Source organism: Vanacampus margaritifer, chromosome 5, assembly GCF_051991255.1.
Source record: "Vanacampus margaritifer isolate UIUO_Vmar chromosome 5, RoL_Vmar_1.0, whole genome shotgun sequence".
Classification (NCBI taxonomy): domain Eukaryota; kingdom Metazoa; phylum Chordata; class Actinopteri; order Syngnathiformes; family Syngnathidae; genus Vanacampus; species Vanacampus margaritifer.
The window spans coordinates 19,270,289-19,291,709 of record NC_135436.1 but is presented as its reverse complement, the minus strand read 5'-3'; the positions used below and the strand labels follow the sequence as shown (position 1 = coordinate 19,291,709).

Below are 21,421 nucleotides of genomic sequence, written 5' to 3'. Positions count from 1 at the left end.
AAATAAAAGTAGAAAAAATTGATTAATTGAGATTAATTATTGAAAATTTAGATTAATTAGTTACAAAATGTTAATCATATATATATATAATATATATATATATACACACACCCACATACATGACTTCAATAGTTAACTCACGATTAATCACATTTTTTTAATCAGTTTTACATATACAATAAAATGTACTATGAAATATTTGTTATTATATTTTATGTATTTTATATTTATTTTATACTCTTGTTAACATAAAAGTGGAAAAAATGTAAACTAATAGAAATATGGCTGCAACTTTTAGTCATTGATACAGTAATTTCTTAATAATTCATAAAATTGAGTTAAAATAAAAAAGATGTACTGTACTGTAAAAAAAAATGAGTGTGATATTGATTTGTGATGAGGTCATTTTTCTGACACTAGATGGCATAATTGCATTTGCAAGAAGGTGGTGACTTCTCAGTGCATTTTTTTTTTCATATTAAGAGCTATCTAATCTTTAACATAGTAAAGTAACTTTTTAACATTTTTAAAATTGTAAAATACAACTTTAGCCCAATCTCCAAAAATATATGTGTTATTATTACATTTATTAATGCAAAAATTTTGACATGGACATGTCTGCTGTGTTGTGACTGGAATTTCCCTAGTAGCCTATAGGCTTTCAAAGTAAGGGTCAGACATTAATCATGCGTTTAAAAAATGTGTGCCATTAAAGGAACTTTAAATTAACTCACCCTAATATATATATATATAAATGTGTGTGTGTGTATAAAACTAACCCATTTGAAGGCTTTTTTTTTTACGACTTTTAATGTTAGACATTAAATTGTGCAGGTGCAGCAAATATTTTGGCAACAAACGCAAACTGTCACTCATCCCACCCTATCCCTGATGCGCGCAAGTGTGCAGATGTGCAGCCGTTGGAGCACGAAAGAATGCTTCATGTATGACACAACAGTCCCCGGTCCGGCATTAACACACCCCGCTGCCAAGACAACACATTCCCTGCTATTATACAATTATTGTGAACAAGTCACTTGCTAAGACAACTTCAATTACGGGTTGGAGGATGTGGGACGCTCCTACAGAATGTCATGCTGTCATCATAACACCAGTGACAGACATTTTAATCCAGAGGAAGTAGGAGGGATGATTTCCAACACATTCTAAACAGACTGTCTTTATGCGTTCCCGTCTACCACCCCCCCCCCCACCCACCCCCGCCCCTCTCAAAGCGGCAAGCCACCCTATTCTGAGGTTTTAATGGTACATGCCATTAGAAAGCCCATCTCTCGAAAGGAGGAGGAGGAAGAGGGGTGGTCTCAGTCTCAGCTAAGAGGCTACTTTAGTCTCCCCCCGCCACCCCCCTTTAGCATAAGCACATTCACATATGCCTTCGCACGCGTAGAGCCACCTCATCCGTCTCCACAGAGCGCTCGGCTTCACAGTGGACCAGCCAGCAGAGCGGCAGAGAGGGACAAAAGCAGAAGGGAGGAAGGAATAGAAAAGCCACTGAATAAAACACACCACAGAAGAGAGAAGAAAAGAAATAGGAAGGTAACACATCCTGGGAGTTATAAGGACAAAAACATCTCCATGACGTGGATGAGAGAATCAAAAGAAAAGGATGCTTTGATTGCCGCAAGAAGAAGAGGGACACAAAACACAGCAGGGACAAAACCAGGAATTCTGGAATGAATGGGAGTCCTGCTTGCCTGCCGCACGCACGTACTCGGAATAGCAGTCGCACGTTGAAGTCGCTCAAAAGGTAAAGAAAAAACGCTCCATTTATCTTCCTGTTTCCTCTGTCTGATCCGGTCCCACTTGAAAGGATGCAAAGCAGCTTTGACAGACATGAGGCAATTTCCATGCTGATCACTGAACGAGGAGGAGATTGCCATCTTTGTCCCGTTGGTTGCGGTTGTGCACGACACGAGCGAGGGAGAGCGAGGCTGCGTTTGTATGCATGCCCGCTGCAGGGAGGGCTTTGGGAAGTGCTTCCGAGAAGAAGAAAAGACGAAGAGTCTTGATGAAAAAGGATGCGGCGATAATCCTCGGGATGAGCATGCGAGAGATGAGATCGCAATTGTGGCCATTTGCTCTTAGCTGAGCAGCTGAGAGGCGATTGTGTCAGTTAACGTGATGAATTCACAGTCTGATATCTAAACAGTTTAATCCGGTGAGAGGGCTGCTGCACACGTTTCTGGGAGTTTTGTCAAGCTCCAAACCTGACAGACCCACTTTCACTTGTGACCCAAGGGAGCGCCGCGCTACCTTTTCCTCGCTTAACAACTTGTCTGGCGAAGCAAACAAAAAGAGGCGCAGGAAAAGGGAAGCTTGTGTGGGCTGTAAGATTGCTTTTCTGATAGGCTACCTGACAAGGAAGAACCTTGACTCTTGGTGATAAGATGCACTTTTAGTCTCGGGAGACGTCAACATCTTATTGTCAAACCTTTTAGATCGTCCAGCTGCATTCACGCTGTCAGGAAAAAGTACAGCAGAATGCTAAAAGTCAAGTATAGTATATTATGTGAGCTTAGTCTTTCCAACTGTCAACAACTCCAACAGTACGCGTGGTGTGCCCTTGCTATAACGTAGTTCCCCTTTCGTGGCATTGCTATTTGTTGGGTACAATTTAGCATTTTTTTTAAACAGTAGTGTACACAGTAAATTCTGTAGAGCAAATTTGATTCTATTTACAGTAAAATTTGACTCTATTTAGAGTGGGACCAAATTAACTCAGTTTTAGAGTAGGTTAATATATACACCTGGAAGAGAGTAAAATAAGGAATTGAAAAAAAATAAAATAAAAAATGAAATAGAAGTCACTCAAGGGTTGAGGAATGGACTTACAACCTTGAGCTTGGGAGACTGCCGCACTACCACCTGAGCTATGCCCCTCCTACTATTTGCTTATCTGCAAGAGGACACCAAAAATGACAAAAACATCGTTTTTGGTGTTCGAGTTAATAAGATTCCAGCTGAAGGTCGTGAGTTTGTTCCTCAACCCTTGAGTGACTTTCATTTTATTAGTTTTTCAATTATTTATTTTACGCTCTTCCAAGTGTAAATATTTTATTCTTTATATAGACTCTAAATAGAGTCAAATTTACATTACATAATTTACTGTGTACCTATTTTTTTCACTCTCTGAAGATATTACAGCCGATCACCGATATATAAAATGCTAAATATCGTCCGATCCCGAGCCAGCAAATCGAATCGGTGTAAAGTCTAATAATCAAGAGAAAAAAATTAAGTACCCCAGCAATAAATGAAGGAATACTGCACTCAATTCTCGAGTAGTCATCGATATCAAGGACCAATATTTTGATACATAAAATTTGCCCAAAGAATAATGACAGATAATAAAAAAGAAAAAACTAGATATCCCATTATAGCATTTTTCCGAGTATCAATACCTTGAAATAAGGCCAGGTATTGGCCTGATACTTGACATCAGTATTCGCACATCCCAACTCAAAACTATAGGTGTGAATGTGACCGTGAATTTTTCGTTGTCTTTATGTATCTTGCAGTTCAGGTTGACCTCGTTCCTGCACAGCAAGGTTATTTTAGTTAACCAAAACTAACGAAAAATCTGAAACTAAAATTCCAAAAACAATTTTGTTAACGAAATAAACTAAAAAAAAAAATGCTTTTTAAGAATCGAAAACTAAACTAACTAAAACTAACTATAATTATAGCAAAATGTCCTTCGTTTGGTAATAAATTAAATGCACGATCCTTTGGGGATGATTTTAAATGTGATTTTAAGTAGATTTATTTTGGTGTTAACCGGAATAAGGACATTTGAAAGTGTGTCACACAAAAGTGACGTCATCTAGCAGTAGCCAATAGAAAAGCACCTTCAGATGACGTTGCTCCCATGGTGTTTTTTTTTATATTGCGCACAAGTAATACACACTTTAAAAAAAAACTAAAACTAATACTGAAACTAACTAAAACATTTATGAAATAACTACAACTAATAAAAACTAACAGAACTACCTTGAAAACTAATAAAAAAAAATAAATAAATAAAAAAAACTCTAAACGAATCAAAAACTAACTAAAACGAAAAATTCCAAAACTGTAATAACCCTCGTCAGCCTCGATGAGCTCCAACGGTATAGAAATTTGATGCATGGATGGATGGATTCTTATTTGTGTAAATCTAGTAGAAAACAATATTTTTTTCCTTAATGAATTTCTTGCCATAGGAAAAGCTTGCGCAGTGCGACGACGGTCCCAAAGGTCTGAACTCCACTTTTAAATCCTTAGTCATGTGTCAGTACGCATCAGTCCAACCGGCCGGAACTTTTGACTGGTCCAGTTGCAGGCAGCTGACACCCAGCATGACATCAGGCACGCTGGGCAAAATATGCTGTGATTTTTTTCCCCCGTCTTCCCACTAAATGTGCCACAGAGACCAGTACTCACTTGATTACTTATTAATGCAACTCAATACATTCACTCAACATAATAATGTTCGGTTAATCTAATTTCAGAAATAATTATACATGTCCATGTGCAATGCGGGAGCTATTTCAATCCAATGCTGTCACTTAAACGCTGTGTGGTGGAATTATCTCTCCTCATTCATTTCATCCTATGAAATACACATCTATGAATTCCGTGCATGAAGCACTATATTTACATATCCAACTAATCCAACTGTCACTGTTTTAATCTGCTTCTCATTTGTCTGCCACAGTGAGCGCATACAAATATCTGGGCCGTTCTTCGGCTTCTATCGCTTCCATGCTTTGAAGGGAGTGTGTACTGTATACTGTACAGTATGTGTGTGTGTGTGTGTGCGTGTGTTGCCCCCAGCTGTTTGCAACACTGGTGTCAGCGTGCTCCTGTGGCCACTGCACTCTTTGACCGCGCATATATTTAGTTTGTGCTCAGTGTGCCAACGTCAGCAAAATAGCATGCACAGCTCACTTATGGAAGCGGACACCTTGTCATGGAATATGCGCTCGTGGCCGAAGGGCCCGCAAATACATAACATGAGGCTGCAGTTATTTTACATGCAAGAGAAGAGAATTCACTTAAAGCACAAAGAAACATTTGTGTAAAATTGTAGGGCTGTCACTATCAAATATTTTTTGTCAAATTTTAATATTTTTAGAACGGATTATTCTATTCAATTTTTATAGATTATTTAATCAATTTATCAAATAATTGGATAGGATGCAATTATTATTTTGCATTTAATTATATTACAAATTTGCGGAAGAGGATTAGGGCCAGTGAAGAGTTTGGCAGGATTCTCACTTTTGTGTCAACATTCTGAGATTAAAGTGCAATCTCAGAATGTTGACTGAAAATTCTCACTTTTAGTTCAATACTTAATGATGAGAGGCTGAAATCAAAGGATTTTGACCATTTTAAGTTAAACATTGCCCCTAAATACTTAATTGATTATTAAAATATTTGTCAATTAATTTGATAATCGATTTGTAGTAGGGATAGGCCAATTATCGGCCTGGCCGATTATAGACACCAATATTCAGCATTTGGACGAATATCGACATCATACGGCCGATAATAGATCAATTAAAAACTGTGTTTACTTCGACGAACTATTTATTTACATTTTTAGTTAATTTTATAAGATATTCTGCTGAACCTGGGAACTCTCAGCACCTTCTGTTTTTAGACAAGTAAAAAAAAAAAACCCAAAAAACATGTCAGATATTTTGAAATTCTGGGAAACTTGTGGAGAGCCTATTTTAATTTCTTTTAACTTTTTAAGACATGCTAATGATTCTGCGAGGTCCCTGAACTTTATGTTAGAATAAAAAAACTGTTTATTGACTCATTTATAATTGCAGCATTTGACAGCATCCTGTGCACTGTGTTTGTAAAACAACATCACTATATTTAGCTGAAGTCTATTTGTACAACAAAATTACATCAATTATACACGGCATCACATGGTGCAGTGCAGGTGCTATGCAGTAAGTTGTCATGCGTGTAGAACACACACACACAAGTAAATGCACACTCATACACACACACAGCTCATCAGTGATAACTCGGCGGCATTTCACACGTCATTGCACATTGTAATGACATGTATGAATCCTGACAAGAAGGTGAGATTAGGCCCTGTACAAATGTTTGGGAAGCTAATGACAAGACTGCGGAAGTTTGAAACAGGGGCCAATCTAATTTGATCTCACCTGTACAGAGAGAAAAAGACGGCAGCAGTGGGTGCTGCGGAAGCTAAAAATGCAAGCGATGGACGCTCAAAATCTCTAAATAAATAGATCCTCCTCTGCAAAGTAGGTGTTAGTTGCTTTTGTTTCACTGGTAAGAAGAACAATTGTTTTTCTAGTGACATGCTCAGTTAACTCATTTACTTCCAGCCATTTTCACTGAAGCTATCCCCTTCACTCCCGGCTGTTTTACTAGATTTTGACTGATTTTGCAAGGCCCACAGAATATTGTGTTCTATTGCGATAAAAACATGGAACCTGCCAAAATAAAGATTAGTGTCTCTTCTTTCATCAGGAAATAAAAGTATATTTCTATCAATTAGCATTAGAATATAGCTAAGTTTCAACATTGTTCACAAATCTGTTTAGAACTGTGGTTAAATGAGTTTTTTTTTCCAACAAGGCCCTGGTTGATCTCTTTTGCTCTGCTGCCACCTGCTGGACGTTTTTTTGTAATACAATTTCCTCAACCGTTCTCTGCAATTGAGAGGCTGCATCAAAGCCTTCCGTATGCTCTAGCATAAAAAACACGAAAAAATGTATAAACACGTCTTTGGGACAAAACAAAGGAGCAAATGGGTTAATAACCCAGGTTAAGAACCACTGCATTAAGCTTTGATTGAACAAACAGTAGATTGTTGTCTTGATAAAAGAGAATGTGGCTCATTGTTCAAAGTTGCTTTTATACTCCCTGTTCCAAGTAACTGTCAACAATTTCATGTTATGGTCAGGATGTGGCTCATGTTTTGTATTACAGTGACAACCGCTGCCATTTTAGTCAGAAAACCTGGCACACAACAGTCGCACAAAAACTCAACGTGAATGGCAGATTCCTATAAAAGCAGTTCCTTTACTGTATCTGAAAAAGGTCCAGGACTGGTATCACCATTTTCAAACCCGAACTATGGGTTTGTCTTGGACTACACAACTGTGACCTTAGCTTTTCGCAGACGATAAAAGTTTCCCACATGCTTTTCTTAAAGATGTCTTGTCATCAAGTAATGAACAGAGTGAGTAATGAAAAGACCAATGAGGCCAGTCATCACCGTGATGATTTGTGGATCTTCCACTGTGACCACGAGACCAAAAGCCTTCAGTGAAAGAGTCTGACATGGCCAAGACGGAAAAAAGAAAGACAGTCAAAAGTCCAAAATCAAAGTCATGTTGCTCAAATTGTTCAATGTGAGGGACTTTCCCTGCAGAGAATTCTTGTCACAGTGCCAGAAAATCAACATGCAAGTCTACAAAGAGATCCTGCAGTCATTAAAGGGACACTTGACTCATTGAGCCATTTTCAGCAGTAAAGATTTAATATTTTGTCCAGAATGAATTTAAAAACTTCATTATTTTTCTTGTACAATTAATACATTCAGAAAGAAACTTTTTCACTTGCTGTTGACTGGAGATGACACCACACCTGTGCTGAAGAAGTAGGTAGCGACCAATCATGGCTCACCTGTTTTCTGGGTTTGGGCAGCAAACTGAGGCCCCCGTCCAGACAGAAGCAAAGCCGGCCTCGTTCCTCAAACAAATCTTGTACACACAGAATAATTTTAAGACTTGCGTGTGTCCAAAAGGAGACGCTGAGGACGTTTAACGGCTGTAATGTATATGCCAAGTCTGGAGTGGCGCTGTAGCGCAGCCACAGGGAGTTAACGGAAAGCGTAGAAGAAGAATCAGCAAAGAAGACAAACACTTTTTTTTTCTGGAGAGCTCAGTATTGTTCATTCGGTAATTTTACCGATTTGACATGTCATCATCATTGCTCTCTCTTAAGAGATTAATTTAATATTATTTTTTTTTAATTAATTTTTATTTTTATTTTGTATGTGGGTGAGTAAGTGTATGTGCACGTGCTTGTGTGTGAGCGTGTATTCATTAATTCACCTAAAACCTATTAAAAAATCCCATACCGTTCACCTAAACCGAACACTTCCAGCCAGAGTCGTGAGGCCGTCAGGAGACCCGAGGAAGGACCAAAGAAAAGAAAGGAAAGGAAAACTTTTTTTTTCTAACGTTATTGCAATCTACAGAACAAACATGGCTTTGCATGTATCAAAGCGACATGAAAAAGACGAACACAGGAGAAGTGACAACGGCGGGTGATTCAAGTACAACACCGCTTGTTGAACGTGGGAATAAAGAAACAAAATATTTTGCTGCAAAAGCATAAGCAAGCTATGGAGGCTGCGCAAAACGACACAGTCATGCGAGAATCGGAGCATACGTCATCAATCTGCGCGTTTTGAAATCTTTCCACTCTGGAACCCGGTTTCAAAAGTGATCGGTTTCAAGCTGGCTTTCGTGTGGACGGGGCCTGAGCCATGATTGGTCGTTATCTACTTCCTCAGCACAGGTGATGTCATTTTCAGTTGACAGCAAGTGGAAAAAAATAGTATTTAAAGGTATTAATTGAAGTTAACAAATTCATTCCGGACAAATTATTAACTTTTTGCTGCTGAAAATGGCTCAATGATCCAAGTGTCCCTTTAAAAGAAGTGGCAAGTAGCAATGTAGTCAAACGTTAAAAAGGTGACATCATTTCCTTCCTTCCTTCCTTTCATCAGTCTTTCCTTTGGTATCTTGAGGTCTCCCTGACTTGTTGGAATTTAGATGTTTCTGGGGTTGGTGAAAGATTCTGCTTGGTAATGAAGGAATTACCATTAATTGTAATCGTTTGCGTGTTCAAATAATTGCAAGATGAGATTCTGGTGGAGAGGGTCCTTGCAAGGTTGGTTTATTACAGAGATCTCTGGTCACACAGTTAGACATCACCCAAGCAGTGTCATCCAATGTGTGTCTTCTTTTGCCCACACAGCCTCTTTATTCAAAACATGAGGAAACGCCTCTGTCATCCCTTGACGCACAGAATGAGTTTGCATTTTCCCAGTAAACTAGATCGTCCTTGAACTTTTGACAACCGGATTTCTAATGAACAGCAACTAGACTTCTTAGATAAACATAGAAACATTGTAACTTTCTCATTTCTGGGAAAACAGTACAAAAGATAGCAAGAATGTCAAAAGCATTACTCACACAGGTTATATCAGGTCAACATAATTACACCTTCATCAACACATCTATAATGAAATGTAAAACAGGTAAAAAGTAAAATAAACCAATAAAAATGTTAATAATGTCAACAGTAACCCGGTGGGTAGTAGGTGATGTCTGGTCGGTGCTGGATTTCACTTTCCTTTCTTTTCTTTGATCCTTCCTCGGATCTCCTGACAACCTCACGACTCTAGCTGGATTCTGAAGTATTCGGTTTAGGTGAACAGTATGGGATTTTTTTAATAGGTTTTAGGTGAATTAATGAGTACACACTCACACGCACACATACATGCACACACACACACACCGCACATGCACATACTCATGCACATACCAAAAAAAAAGAAAAAGAGAAAAAAAAGGTGTTTCATTGATTGAAAATTTTTTGCTTATCATCACATTCACAAGTTCCAACTAGTCATCCATAAGTTGGATGTCATATAACAAGTAAGTGCATTAATATCCAATGTCGGCGTATTGATACAGTGAGAAAATTATACAATACAGGAATATCAATTTATTATCCTGCTCCTACACTGTGATTAGAATAACGTATCTGAGTGCTTGGCAGAGTGGTTACCTTCCTTCTGGCAGCTTTCCCCCCTGTGGGGAGTGCAGCTGGTTGTTTGCCTGAGGTGCATACTTGACCAGCAACACTGAATAAGAAGACGCAGGATTTTCCAAACTCTTGCGGCAGATGAATTCATCAGCATTTCTTTCGGCCAGCTGACAAAGGCTGCCATCAAAAAAGTTGGAGGACATGACAGGGAGGGTGAAGATGAGGAAGAGGAGTCGCACTCGACAACATCACAATCACAAGAGTGAGGTGACGCGAGTCAGATGCAAGTTAGATTTGCTTCCTCGCTCGACTGTTTCCAGCAAGCTGATAAATAATGCAAGGCAAAATGTGAATACATTTTCACCTCGACCAAGTGTGAAAAGCATGTGGCTGAAAGTTGGGCTTTGATTTATTGTCAGTTGTATAAGCAATTCAGATGATGGATGTTTTTTGTTGTTGTTTTTTTTTTTTAATGCAAGAGCTTCTGACATGAAAAGGTGGCTTAAAGCAATGGAAGTTATTGCAAAATACGGCCAGCAGGTGACAGCAGAGTATAAGAGATCAGCCAGGGCAACAAGCACTTTTTGACAGTGTTTTCACCAGAAATATGAATATTGATGAAACTTAGCTATATTCTAATGCCAATTGCTATAAAACGGAAACAGATACATTTCCCCCATGTTTTTATAGCAAAATATAGTAAAACAGCCAGGAGCAAAGAGGGTTCCTTCAATGTAAAAGGCTGGGGGTGAATACGTTTGGATGACCGATTACTGTGAAATTTTGTGAAATGTTGGTATTGGGCCATTGGTATTAATCATCACATTGCAGCTCGACTATGTAAGTCCGCTTGCATTTGGGACCCAGCAGACCCAGTAGAGTTAGATCCAGTGAAAAAAAGCTTACTGTGTGTGGCAGTTGGCAGCTTGTGTACTGTATGTGTAAAGTGCATTATAACTATGGTAACAGTACTGCCAAGCATGTTAGGATTTTTCTCAGACTTGCATAGCAAATTTCAAGGACGTATTGTTATTAAGAAGTTGCAGCTGTGATAAAAAAAAAAAGCCTACTTATCTTGTAAAGCAAAAACATTATTTTATACTGTATACCAGCGGTGTCAAACATACGGCCCGCAAAAGGGGTTTAATACGAGACAATTTTGTAAAGTAAAAGAAAAAAGAGTAATGTCGGAACAATTAATCAGCAGGCCTCTCAAAGCATATCAATTCTTAGTTTGTTTGAAAATAAAAATAAAAACATAGACCAACACAAATCAAACATAAACGTGCTGAATGTGACATTCAACGACACATATGACAAGGATTAACGTCCTTATAACTTCATTAACGGCACCACAATGCATTCTGTGAACAACATACAAGTATATGCAAATTAGGTAGACATAACATGCCCGAAACTCATACGGGCAAAGTGTTGCATTTGTGTTATTTTTTGGGACAATATATTTACAATTGCGCCCTGCAATTTAGGGCTGGCTCGCAAATATCGAAAATCTGCATATAATTGATAGTAATTGTTTTTTAAATTATATACCATGATTTTACCGAGCTGGCCCACTTAGTAATATATTCTCCTCCATGTGGCCCCTAAGATAATATGAGTTTGACACCCCTGCTATATACTATACATATCAGATATTTGCCACTGTATAACTGTTTACAAATCCAACTACCAATGCCAAACAATTCATACAAGCCCCCACTCTCTCTGTATTCTTAATGATTTGTTTTTCCAGCATAATCTTATTATGTGTATTTGTGCTTGGCCACGCAGCCTCAGGCAAGTGCTGCTGTCTGGGAAATAGGAGGTAGTATTAGGGACAGCTGGCGGTGCAGTGTCACTTGTGTTCACATTCATCAGGCCTGCTAGAGATTAGGAGACAGTGGTTGGATGCTACTGGAGGCGCAGTCACATGGTGTATTAATAAAAAGACGCCCGCCCCCACAAACACCCCCACAAAGACACATATTCTACTCTGTCTTCAGGCAAAAAAAGAAAACAATAAGCAAAGCTCCTCCAGCTCTCGCTCTCTCTCTCTCTCTCTCTCTCTCACACACACACATAGTAAAAGAAAGCAACAGAGATGACAACCCCCCCCCATCACCTCTCCCCAGATTGATTCAATTACATCAAATAAGAAGGCAAAGGAGCTTAGCCTGCAGTCAGTGTGGTCTGGTGGAAGTGTCACATGCACACCCCGTACAGTAGCCACGATATATTCAAGCTAACAGTGGGTAGCTGAGGTCACCCGGCGGTGAGATCATCATTTGACATAATGACAGGTCAACTCGAGTCAACATTCTGTCCTCATCTTTCAAATGCCACCTAATATACACTGTTAAACACAGTGGACTCTTTAAACAAGGCACCCGGGCAAATTCCTCAAGGTTTTATGGCACACAATATATTTAATAAAATGACTGTACATTAGCATAATATACTTTATAGAACTAGGACTGTAAAATGCCTGAAAAATTTGTTTTTTCATGTTAATACAGAAACAAGATGTAGCTACTATCTGTCCAATAATATCCTTTCGGTGAAGTTTGTGGTGGGAGTTTTTTTTTTCTTTTCTTATTGTAATAACTTGTTTTCGCTGTTCTAAATTTTTACTTCTGTATTAGCAATAATTTTACCTCAGTGGAACAAAAACGTTAATTAATTACATGTAGGAAGTTTATTACTTTACTGTATGAAGGAAAATTACACAAAAATGTCATGGGTGTGTATTCAGATTAAATCAATGAAAACAATCAATGAAAACTAAATTAACATTCGAAATGATTCATCTTTAAAGGGTCAAGGCAAAAATGTTCTTTTTCAACCACTAGTCTAAACACGGCATTCTGATTAATATTGTGTTTGTGGAGCCTATTTTTATCCATCTGAGGGGGCGGCCATTTTGCCACTTGCTGTCAACTGAAAATGACATCACAGTTCACGTAACGACCAATCACGACACAGCGTGCCAATGTCGCACGAACAAATTCAGAAAATAACAGAACCATGATTGGTCGTTACCTGAGCATCTGTGATGTCATTTTCAGTCGACTAGTGGCAAAATGGGTAAATAAAAATGGGTGGATTTTTCTGTACTTAATTTATATTCCGCAAAGGCAATGTTTATTTTATTATTATTATTATTATTATTTTTACTTAATTTATATTCCTTAAAGGCAATGTTGATCAGAATGCCGTGTTTTGACCAGTGGGGCCGCATAGGTCATATTATTGTAAAAACCAAAAAAAAAACATTTGTCACTTGAGTAAAAAAAAAAAAAAAAAGCACGTAAAAATACACGTTTAAATAATTATTTCAAATGTTTTTTAATGGCACACACGCTGGTAATCATCATTAAGTGTGCCAAGAAAACTGCAGATTTCTCCACCGTGACTAAAAAATCCAAATAAATGTTTTGGCAGTTCATAATGTTTATTCACTGGCCACCTAACTATAGGAGAAAAACTAATTAAAAGCAGTTAAGCATAATCATAATCATAATAAAATAATGATTATTATGTGTTTTATAGAGTTATTTTATTCCTTGCTTTGTTTTCTTGGTACATTTTCATTATCAATGTTGCCGTCACACGCAGCATGATTGTTTTTAGTTGTCTGCGTGATAAGCATCTGTCCTTCCAGGGACGGCTTCGGTAATGACTTGGAGATTAGGTAAACGCAAGGGCAGACACCACATAACAACAAAAACAACCCTGGTTTTGCAACACAGACAGCCTCTTATAATTATCCTCTTAAATGGGTTTGAGCTTTGTTGTAAATCCCTCGCTTCAATGAAAAGTAAGTGTCTATCAATCCCGATGAGATGAAGGAGTCATCTAACGAGGATGCTGAAACCACATTAGACCACATTCGCTTGTTATGAAGTTAAATTCTTGAAGTAATTGGGTGTAATATAAAAAGTATTTTTGGTAGGACAACACCACATAAGTGAGTATGTACCTAGCAGCCTGGATTATACGGCTGCGGAAGCATATTGTGATTTAACCGTACGAGCCTGACTGATCTCGTCGCCTGCCGGGATAATTAAGGATGATAAATAATTAATGTGCTTAAGCTGCTGTGTTGCATGCATTTAATTGTGCTTCGAGTCTCTCAACTAACTTTGAGTGTCTTGTATTGTTTCAGCTTAGCAAGATGATTGTAGAGGATTCTTCTCAGAGTTCAATTCTCAACGGATATTTTGCAAACTAACAGACAATTGATAAATATTTATCTTTCAAGGCTAGAGGCCTGCTGATTTTAAGTCATATGTGACAAGATGGCCGACGGTTAATGATCCTATGGGTACATACAGTGCTGCATCCTTTGATACTATGTCGAGCAAAAAAAATAAAGCGGTCGTATGAATATGTGCAAATAAATGAACATATGGTGTTCCACACGGTTCAATTCTGGGGCCTCTGCTGTTTTCATTGTATCTGCTGCCCCTGGGTTTCATCTTAAAGATGCATGTTAAAATATTGACACAAATTGGAGTGTTAAAATAACCATATTTTTCACCCACACATGTTTTAAGAATTGTATAATGGACAGGAGGCGCTACTGTGGCGCAATAGCTGTTATTTTCCTGTAGAGTGAAATAATCATCGGCGGTTCAGGACTGAAACTTTAAGCTTTCTCCCTGTCAGGCGCGTCACGTGCACACTCTCACTCTCGCTCCGTGGTAGCTCTGGGAAGGCAGAAATGTTTGGGAGTGTTTCTATTGCTATAATGTCCAAATATTATCTGAACCCGCCCCCAACAACACTCATTTTCTTTGGATTTCAAACATAAAATAGGAATACACGCTTTGGACACAGACCACATGCACCCCCTCCCACAATGGGATAATCACACATCAATATAGAGTTTTAATGTAGCATAATCTTTTTTTCGGATTTACAAGATGTTAGATCAGTCGGCGTTCCTAATCTACGCTGTGAAAACACTATTAAAACCATGACAGGTTTTTATTCATCGAAGCTGAATGAGCCGCACTCATATTTTGCCATGGTGCAATCATCGCTGCTAAACAGTGTGAAATAGGATTGGGCATAAAAGGTTTGTCTGATGCTGCTCTAAGAGTCAAATTAATAAAGGTAGTGTCGGCTTGCAGAATTATCTGACTGAATGAGCTGGACATGCATTCAATCACAGTATGGTTAAGTACACAGTAAATTTTTTAGAGTACATTTGACTCTAAACAGAGTCTATTTGGTACCACTCTAAACGGAGTACACTTGGAAGAGAGTCAAATATTCAGAGTAAATTTTACTCAAAGTATTTTTTACTGTGTATGAGAGAATTGGTCTAGCCCATGACAAAAACCTAGTATAGTTTTTTTTTAACTCAGATTTTTTTTAGTACATTTTACTAATTTATTTTAAAAAAATTACACAATGGTTGAGGACCTTTAGCTTGACTGCCACTCTACCACTTGAGTTATGCCGCTCCTACTGTTTGCTAATATCCAAAAGGAGGTACAAAGATTCCATCTGACACGAGCAATACATTACCACAAAGTAGGAGCGGCATCTCTCCCAACCTGAAGTTGTGTGACCTTTTTTTTTTAATAAACTAATAAAATTTAATCCAAAAATCTCCTTGCAAAATTTACTTTCTGAACGAAAAAAATCTTTAATAAGTTTTGTTCGTGGGATAGGCAAATTCTCTTGTAAATAGTAAAAATACTATTAAAAATATAATGAATAATAAATGGTAAAAATATTTTGAGGAAAACTGAAACTGAATAATTTATCCTTTTCCAAGTGCAAATTGCAGAGTGGGACCAAATAGACTCTGTTTAGAGTAAAATACAAATACTACAAAATTGTATTCAGAAGGACTATTTACTGATTCATGGCGGTGCTCAACAGGCAATATATGTGGCTCATTCAGTGCCAGTGACGGCTATAGACGTCAAAAATCCAAATTTAACTGGGCTGGCATTGAATGAGTTAAACTGGTGCTCAGACAAATTCAGTGTGTCATGGATGCTGGAAGAAGTGAATGTGAGGGTGGGACTGCACCATTTTGATTCCTGGGTGAGGGCAAAATCATAATAATAGTAGTAACATGGCAACCTCTCTGCTAACTATGGCCGTGACAGTGAAAAAAAAGGTTGAATTTAATGTAGAAAAAAATGGTGTGTGCATGGCTGAACTGCCAGCCAGTGTCAGTGTCAGCGTGATTGTTTTTGATATTGCTTGCATGGCATTTCATGTGCGCTAGGCGACAATTACCTCACACGCTCAAGTGTCACATCTGTGAGTCACACAAATACATATGTGTCACCTGTTCCCTCGGTGAACGCCAACAAGCTCTGCGAATACATCATTAAAATGTGGACAGAATGCCTGCCTTGTCTGTTTTTTCCTCCCTGGATTTTCTGTTCATGTGGAAAATTGTATTCGACAAACTCCCACTGCAATCCAGAGGGGAGGTTTTTTTTTTGTTGTTGGATCAGGTCATGTGCGTCTTTTTTTTTTTTTTATAAAATCCAACACGGACAAGGTGACACGGTTGATGTAGGCTGCACAACACATTTGTCTCAGTTTGTTTCAAGCGTCAACTTGGTTGCTCCCCCCAAAAAATCACCGCAAAGCGAAACTAACCCATCCGTCTGTGTCCATTTGCTTCACTGTGAAAAATAACATGAAAAGGAAAAATCCAATTAAAAAGGGCTGCAACTTTCTCAGATTCATTTCGTATGAAGGAGTAATATGCTAGGGAGCTTTGACTGTGTCCTCATTTCAATTATATTGTCACATGAAGCTAGACTATGCAATCATTTGACAATATAATATAAAAAAAGAGGAATTAATGCTTGTAATGGCATCTTTGCCATTTGCATAGTGACCAAAGACCAGCTGTTATTAAGGATGGGAGAGTATTGAAACCAGGTTTTGTATTGGGCCGTTGCGCGGCCTGATTTCAAGATATTGGTACTCGCAATGGTGGTAAAAATTGACTACTGGTATGTCGCGGCTGTCCGATGATTAGAAACTAAAGGCACACGCGTCTGACAATATACAACCACATATTTTGATTGAGACTTTTTGTGACCATTAGTTTCATTTTATTTATTTGTTTGCTTGTTTATTTATTTAAATGTATTTTTGTTTATTTATCTAAATGTATTTTTTCCCGTGTTCTATACAATATATTTATTTTGTGATGATAGAAAATTGGCATTCATTTCAACTTTAAGGAAAATGCTATATTGGGATATATAGGTATTTCTTTAAAATTATCTGTGCTTCTTTTTTTATTTTATTTTATGCATCAAAAGTATTAGTGATATCGGTGATTGGTAAGAATTGAGTACTCGTACTGGCATCGTTCTGAAAAAAGAACATTTGTATTGAAAATCCTGTCATAGTGGTCCATAACACTGATGGACCAGCCAGGACACCTCTCATGTTATGCTAGCATTAGCATCCAGTGTTAGCATTAATCCATTTAGTCATATACCATGCACGCTTTTATGATTGGACAAAGTTTCAAGACTTAATCTAAGGTGAGCCCATTAGCAAAATCAAAAAGTAAAATAAAGTTGGAAAACTTCCTTATAGCCACTACAATTCGAATAAGTAAGTCCGTCTTATTGATGCTGAAGGAAATATTCTGTTTCAATTGTTTTGATTTAGTTATAACTATTTAGAATTGGACAAAATTGCTTTGATTTACTCAGTATAGTTTTGTGTGACAATTCAAATGTTTAAAGGGTGTTGATTCTCCTACAGGACAGATGGGAGGAGCATGGTTGACCAAATGTATTGAGACATTGTGACAAATGGGGGCGTAGTCATGTGACTCTGGGAGGTAACGTTTTAGGACAAAGGGAATATTACCCACAGGCGGGGCGGGGAAACTTTACAGTTGAGAATCCAAAATGGCGCGGGTGGCTGCTACTTCTCCTGTCCACGATTTTGTGAATAAATGTAAAGAAAATGCGTGAATTCACTGATCTCATGGTATGTTTTATTAATCAACGGCATGAACACGCAAATGGTAAGAATCCTTCATTCCAACAATGCCCTTTAGCGTATAACTATTAAACGTATTTTTCTGACTGTAGATATGAAGGCTGACATTATGATCATTTGGTGCCTCTAAGACAATTATTAGACTAGAAGCATAGTAGCCTGGAAATGCAGGCTGAAAAAATGTATCACTGGATTTCAGTGTCTCCAACTCACAATGGGGTAAGAATACAATTCAGTGCACAACATTGGCTCTTTCTTGGTCACCGGTTACAATATTTGATACACCTGCAGAATATAATCAAATATGGTGGTATTGAGTGACACCACGATAAGTATTGTTAGAAGACTATCTTTGTCTTGCGCGTGTTCGTTGTTGTTCGGGTTGAGAGAATGTTGATTTTCTGAATACAGACTGGAGATCGGTGAAAAGGTCCTTCGAAGGATTTATTTTACAGAATATTCTGGACACGAGCAAGTTTACAGACAAATGGCTGCAGTCCTTTCGCAAGTGTGTCTTTTTCAGCGGACTCCCAGCATTCTTATACTATCTTGAAAATACCTCAGAAAACAGCCCCCAGCCATGAGTTCAATACACACGACGACAGCCGGAAGTAGATAAGACTTTTTACACTTTTACAGCGTATCATCCAATACACATTGAGTTCAACCGCAGATACTGGCCCATTGATGTGGAAACAGACGAGGTCCTTTCGACATGATGACATGAGCAGAAATTGTGACAGCACTTACAAAGACACATCCACAGATACAATTTCTACTGAGGAAATAAGTAAATTAAAACAGTTATGACTAAATCTAGGCAGAAGAATCTCAAAAGTATAAATTCAATATTATTGTAATGTTTTCATTTGTGTATTCATTATGGCAGTGGTTACAACTGTTCTGATGTTATGGGTTGAAATCCCGGCTCTATACAGTTCTCTATACAGTATCTGTGGTTTTTCTTAGAGCCTGACAGATTCTCGTAAAGCACACGTTTTCGAGAAATACTTCTTTAAAAAGAAAAATATGTAAATGTTGTTAGCAGCTAAAATTCCAATCCATGCAATGCACCGTGGGTATTTTTTTTTAGCACCGGTGATCATCATTTGTGCTGTCTGGTGACGTCTCTCTGTGATGTGGGGGTGCGTGTGAAGCGCTGCACATGGATCAAAGTGGCTCTGTGAATTTGGCAACTACAATATTTGCTGCTTGGCCTGAGGCACGCTCATGTGTGTGTGTGTGTGCGTCTCTTTGTGTGTTTGGGCTTTAACATTTGCCATCCGTGGTACTGATGTGACTCGCTGGAGCGCTTATCTAGTGGCAATCAAGTGCGATTGTGATCAAATGTATTGTTTATTCCATTGTATAGGCTTGGGGAATGGATAACAATTTGGGAAGACATTAGGAAGTGGCACTTGCAAACATTGAACATCTGATTATTTACTCCTGCTCGAGCTGGAGTTCATTGATTTTAGAAGTTATTTGTTACTATGAAGTGTGCCTGGCTGCATTGGACGTTGCGACGGGATCGTCTGAACCGACGCCAAGAGGCTCGGTTCATTGACATTCAGCCGAGCGTGCAGCCTCACTGCCGAAGATAACTGTAGACCGCGCGATGTTCCGACTGCAAGCTGCACGCTAATGCGCGGCGCGTTGCAGGCACAAAACAAATGCCCTTGTGTCATTGATTACACACTACAAACTAATGAGATAAACAGAGGCTGAATCGATTCACTAGGGGAGGAATCATGCCAGAGGGGCACATGTAGACGTGCGTCTGCGTGGACACGCTTGACGTTTCGAGAGAAGAGTCAACAAGCTGGACTTTTGGCCAAGAATAGCCGCGTCTCCTTTTCACCCACTCCAATTCTCGCTATGGAATATGAACTGCTTTGCAATTACTATGTAAGCCACATCTTCAATCAAGTCAAGCTTCGTTGAAGGCAGCCTCCTGGAATAATGTGGTCAGAGAAGTGATCTTGATGAAAGCACTTGCATTAATGACACTGGTCAATTATGGCCGCTGGTGTCCTTGGATCATTGCCTAGTCTTATTGTCTGTATTGTTAAAAAAAAAAAAAAAGTTTTATTACTATTACTGTTCCAGCAGCGCTATCGATCAAATAACCTAAAATTATGCAAAGCCAGTGGAGCTTCCATTCGATATCCATCTGGAGGCCTTTGTACTAGTATACTCTTTGTCCTCAACTAGGGTGCACTAGTAAGATGACTGTCATACTGTCACATTTTTTTTTACTACTGTAATGTATGACATTTCTGTGTAATAGTAGAACAAATTTGGCATCCTAGACATATCTACTGTTGTTACTGGTCAGGCAAAAAGTCAACATTTGCATGTTACAGTAGAGTTGCCACAGTTATCATGAAAAAGTAATTGAATTACCTCACTGATTACTTAATTACTAATTGGTTTTAAAAGTAACTAAGTTAGATGACAAGTGGCTTTATTAATCTCGACGACAATTCCGCTTAACATAAACATGACAACTGGTTTTGTCAATATTTTATTAGAAGTGCATTTTAAAAGTAAATTAATTTTTTATTATAAATAAAATAAAGACAGCCTTTTTGATTTAACCTAAATAGTTGCTGTTATATAAAAGAGCCTTTCTGGATTTAACTGAACATAAATGACTTGCTTGTTTTTATTTAAAAACATTTTTAAAGGTCTTTCCAGACTTCACTTACCATAAATACATTTTATACAATACAAAATGTAACCACTTTGACATATTTTACTGTTAACGCTCTAATGGCAAAACTTTTATTGTTTAGAAATATGACTACAAAATTCAGGCAGCTCCTGCATTGGTTGCAACTCTGCCTCACACAACCTGTTAAAACTTTTTAAGCTATGCCGCGCTGCTACTCTAAATGCTTCGTTGAATTTGTTGTAATTTTGTTGTTGTTGTAGTTTTCTACAGTAAAAAGCACTTTGTCTACAGTAAAGCGTGAACAACCTACCTTAACCATAACACTATATTTCCATTTTTTTCTTTCTTTGGTGTGTACACATGAGACGTCAAAGTCTCATCACATAATGCTTCACAGATGTAAATCTTCTCCCTTTATTTCCTTATGTTCCAAAATGTAGAGTAGTTTCTTGTGTGAGTCTTGGTTAACAAAAGGGTGCGATTTCCCTTTCATTTTATTATATATTTATATTAAAACAAAAGGTGCTTCAGTAAAGTTCGTTTTATCATGTGCACACTAATGCAACCGTCTTATTTCACTTCATTTAATTTTTTTAGTTTATTACTTTCATCCAAATGTATGCTTTACTAATTGTAACCGAGTGTAAGGAACGTCTGCCATGCATTTTAAGCTCTCCAGACATTCATTTTAAGTCAATCAAACCTCTTGCTGCAGTGACTCTCTGGCATTCTCTGCATGTGGCCTCGGAAATTGATTAAACTTAATCCCAGCTGTATTATTTTTTTTTTTAACTGCGAATTCAATTAATGAAATTTTAACTTTATCATTGAATTCCTAATTTAAAAAATAGTTTAGGCTCTCTCTAGTACAACCAGGAATTTGCATTCAAA

General features: G+C 38.0%; 1 protein-coding gene across 3 annotated transcripts in view; it reads left to right on the top strand.

The window, feature by feature from the left end:
• The first annotated feature begins 1,332 nt into the window (after nt 1–1,332).
• Nucleotides 1,333–21,421, top strand: part of LOC144052390 (galactosylgalactosylxylosylprotein 3-beta-glucuronosyltransferase 1) — an 84,398-nt gene continuing 64,309 nt past the window's right edge. For 2 of the 3 annotated variants that reach the window (XM_077566398.1, XM_077566399.1), the window contains exon 1: nt 1,333–1,768. The gene's annotated coding sequence lies outside the window, so the exon portion shown is untranslated. The remainder of the gene's footprint in view (nt 1,769–21,421) is intronic. The other variant, XM_077566401.1, reaches the window with a different exon arrangement.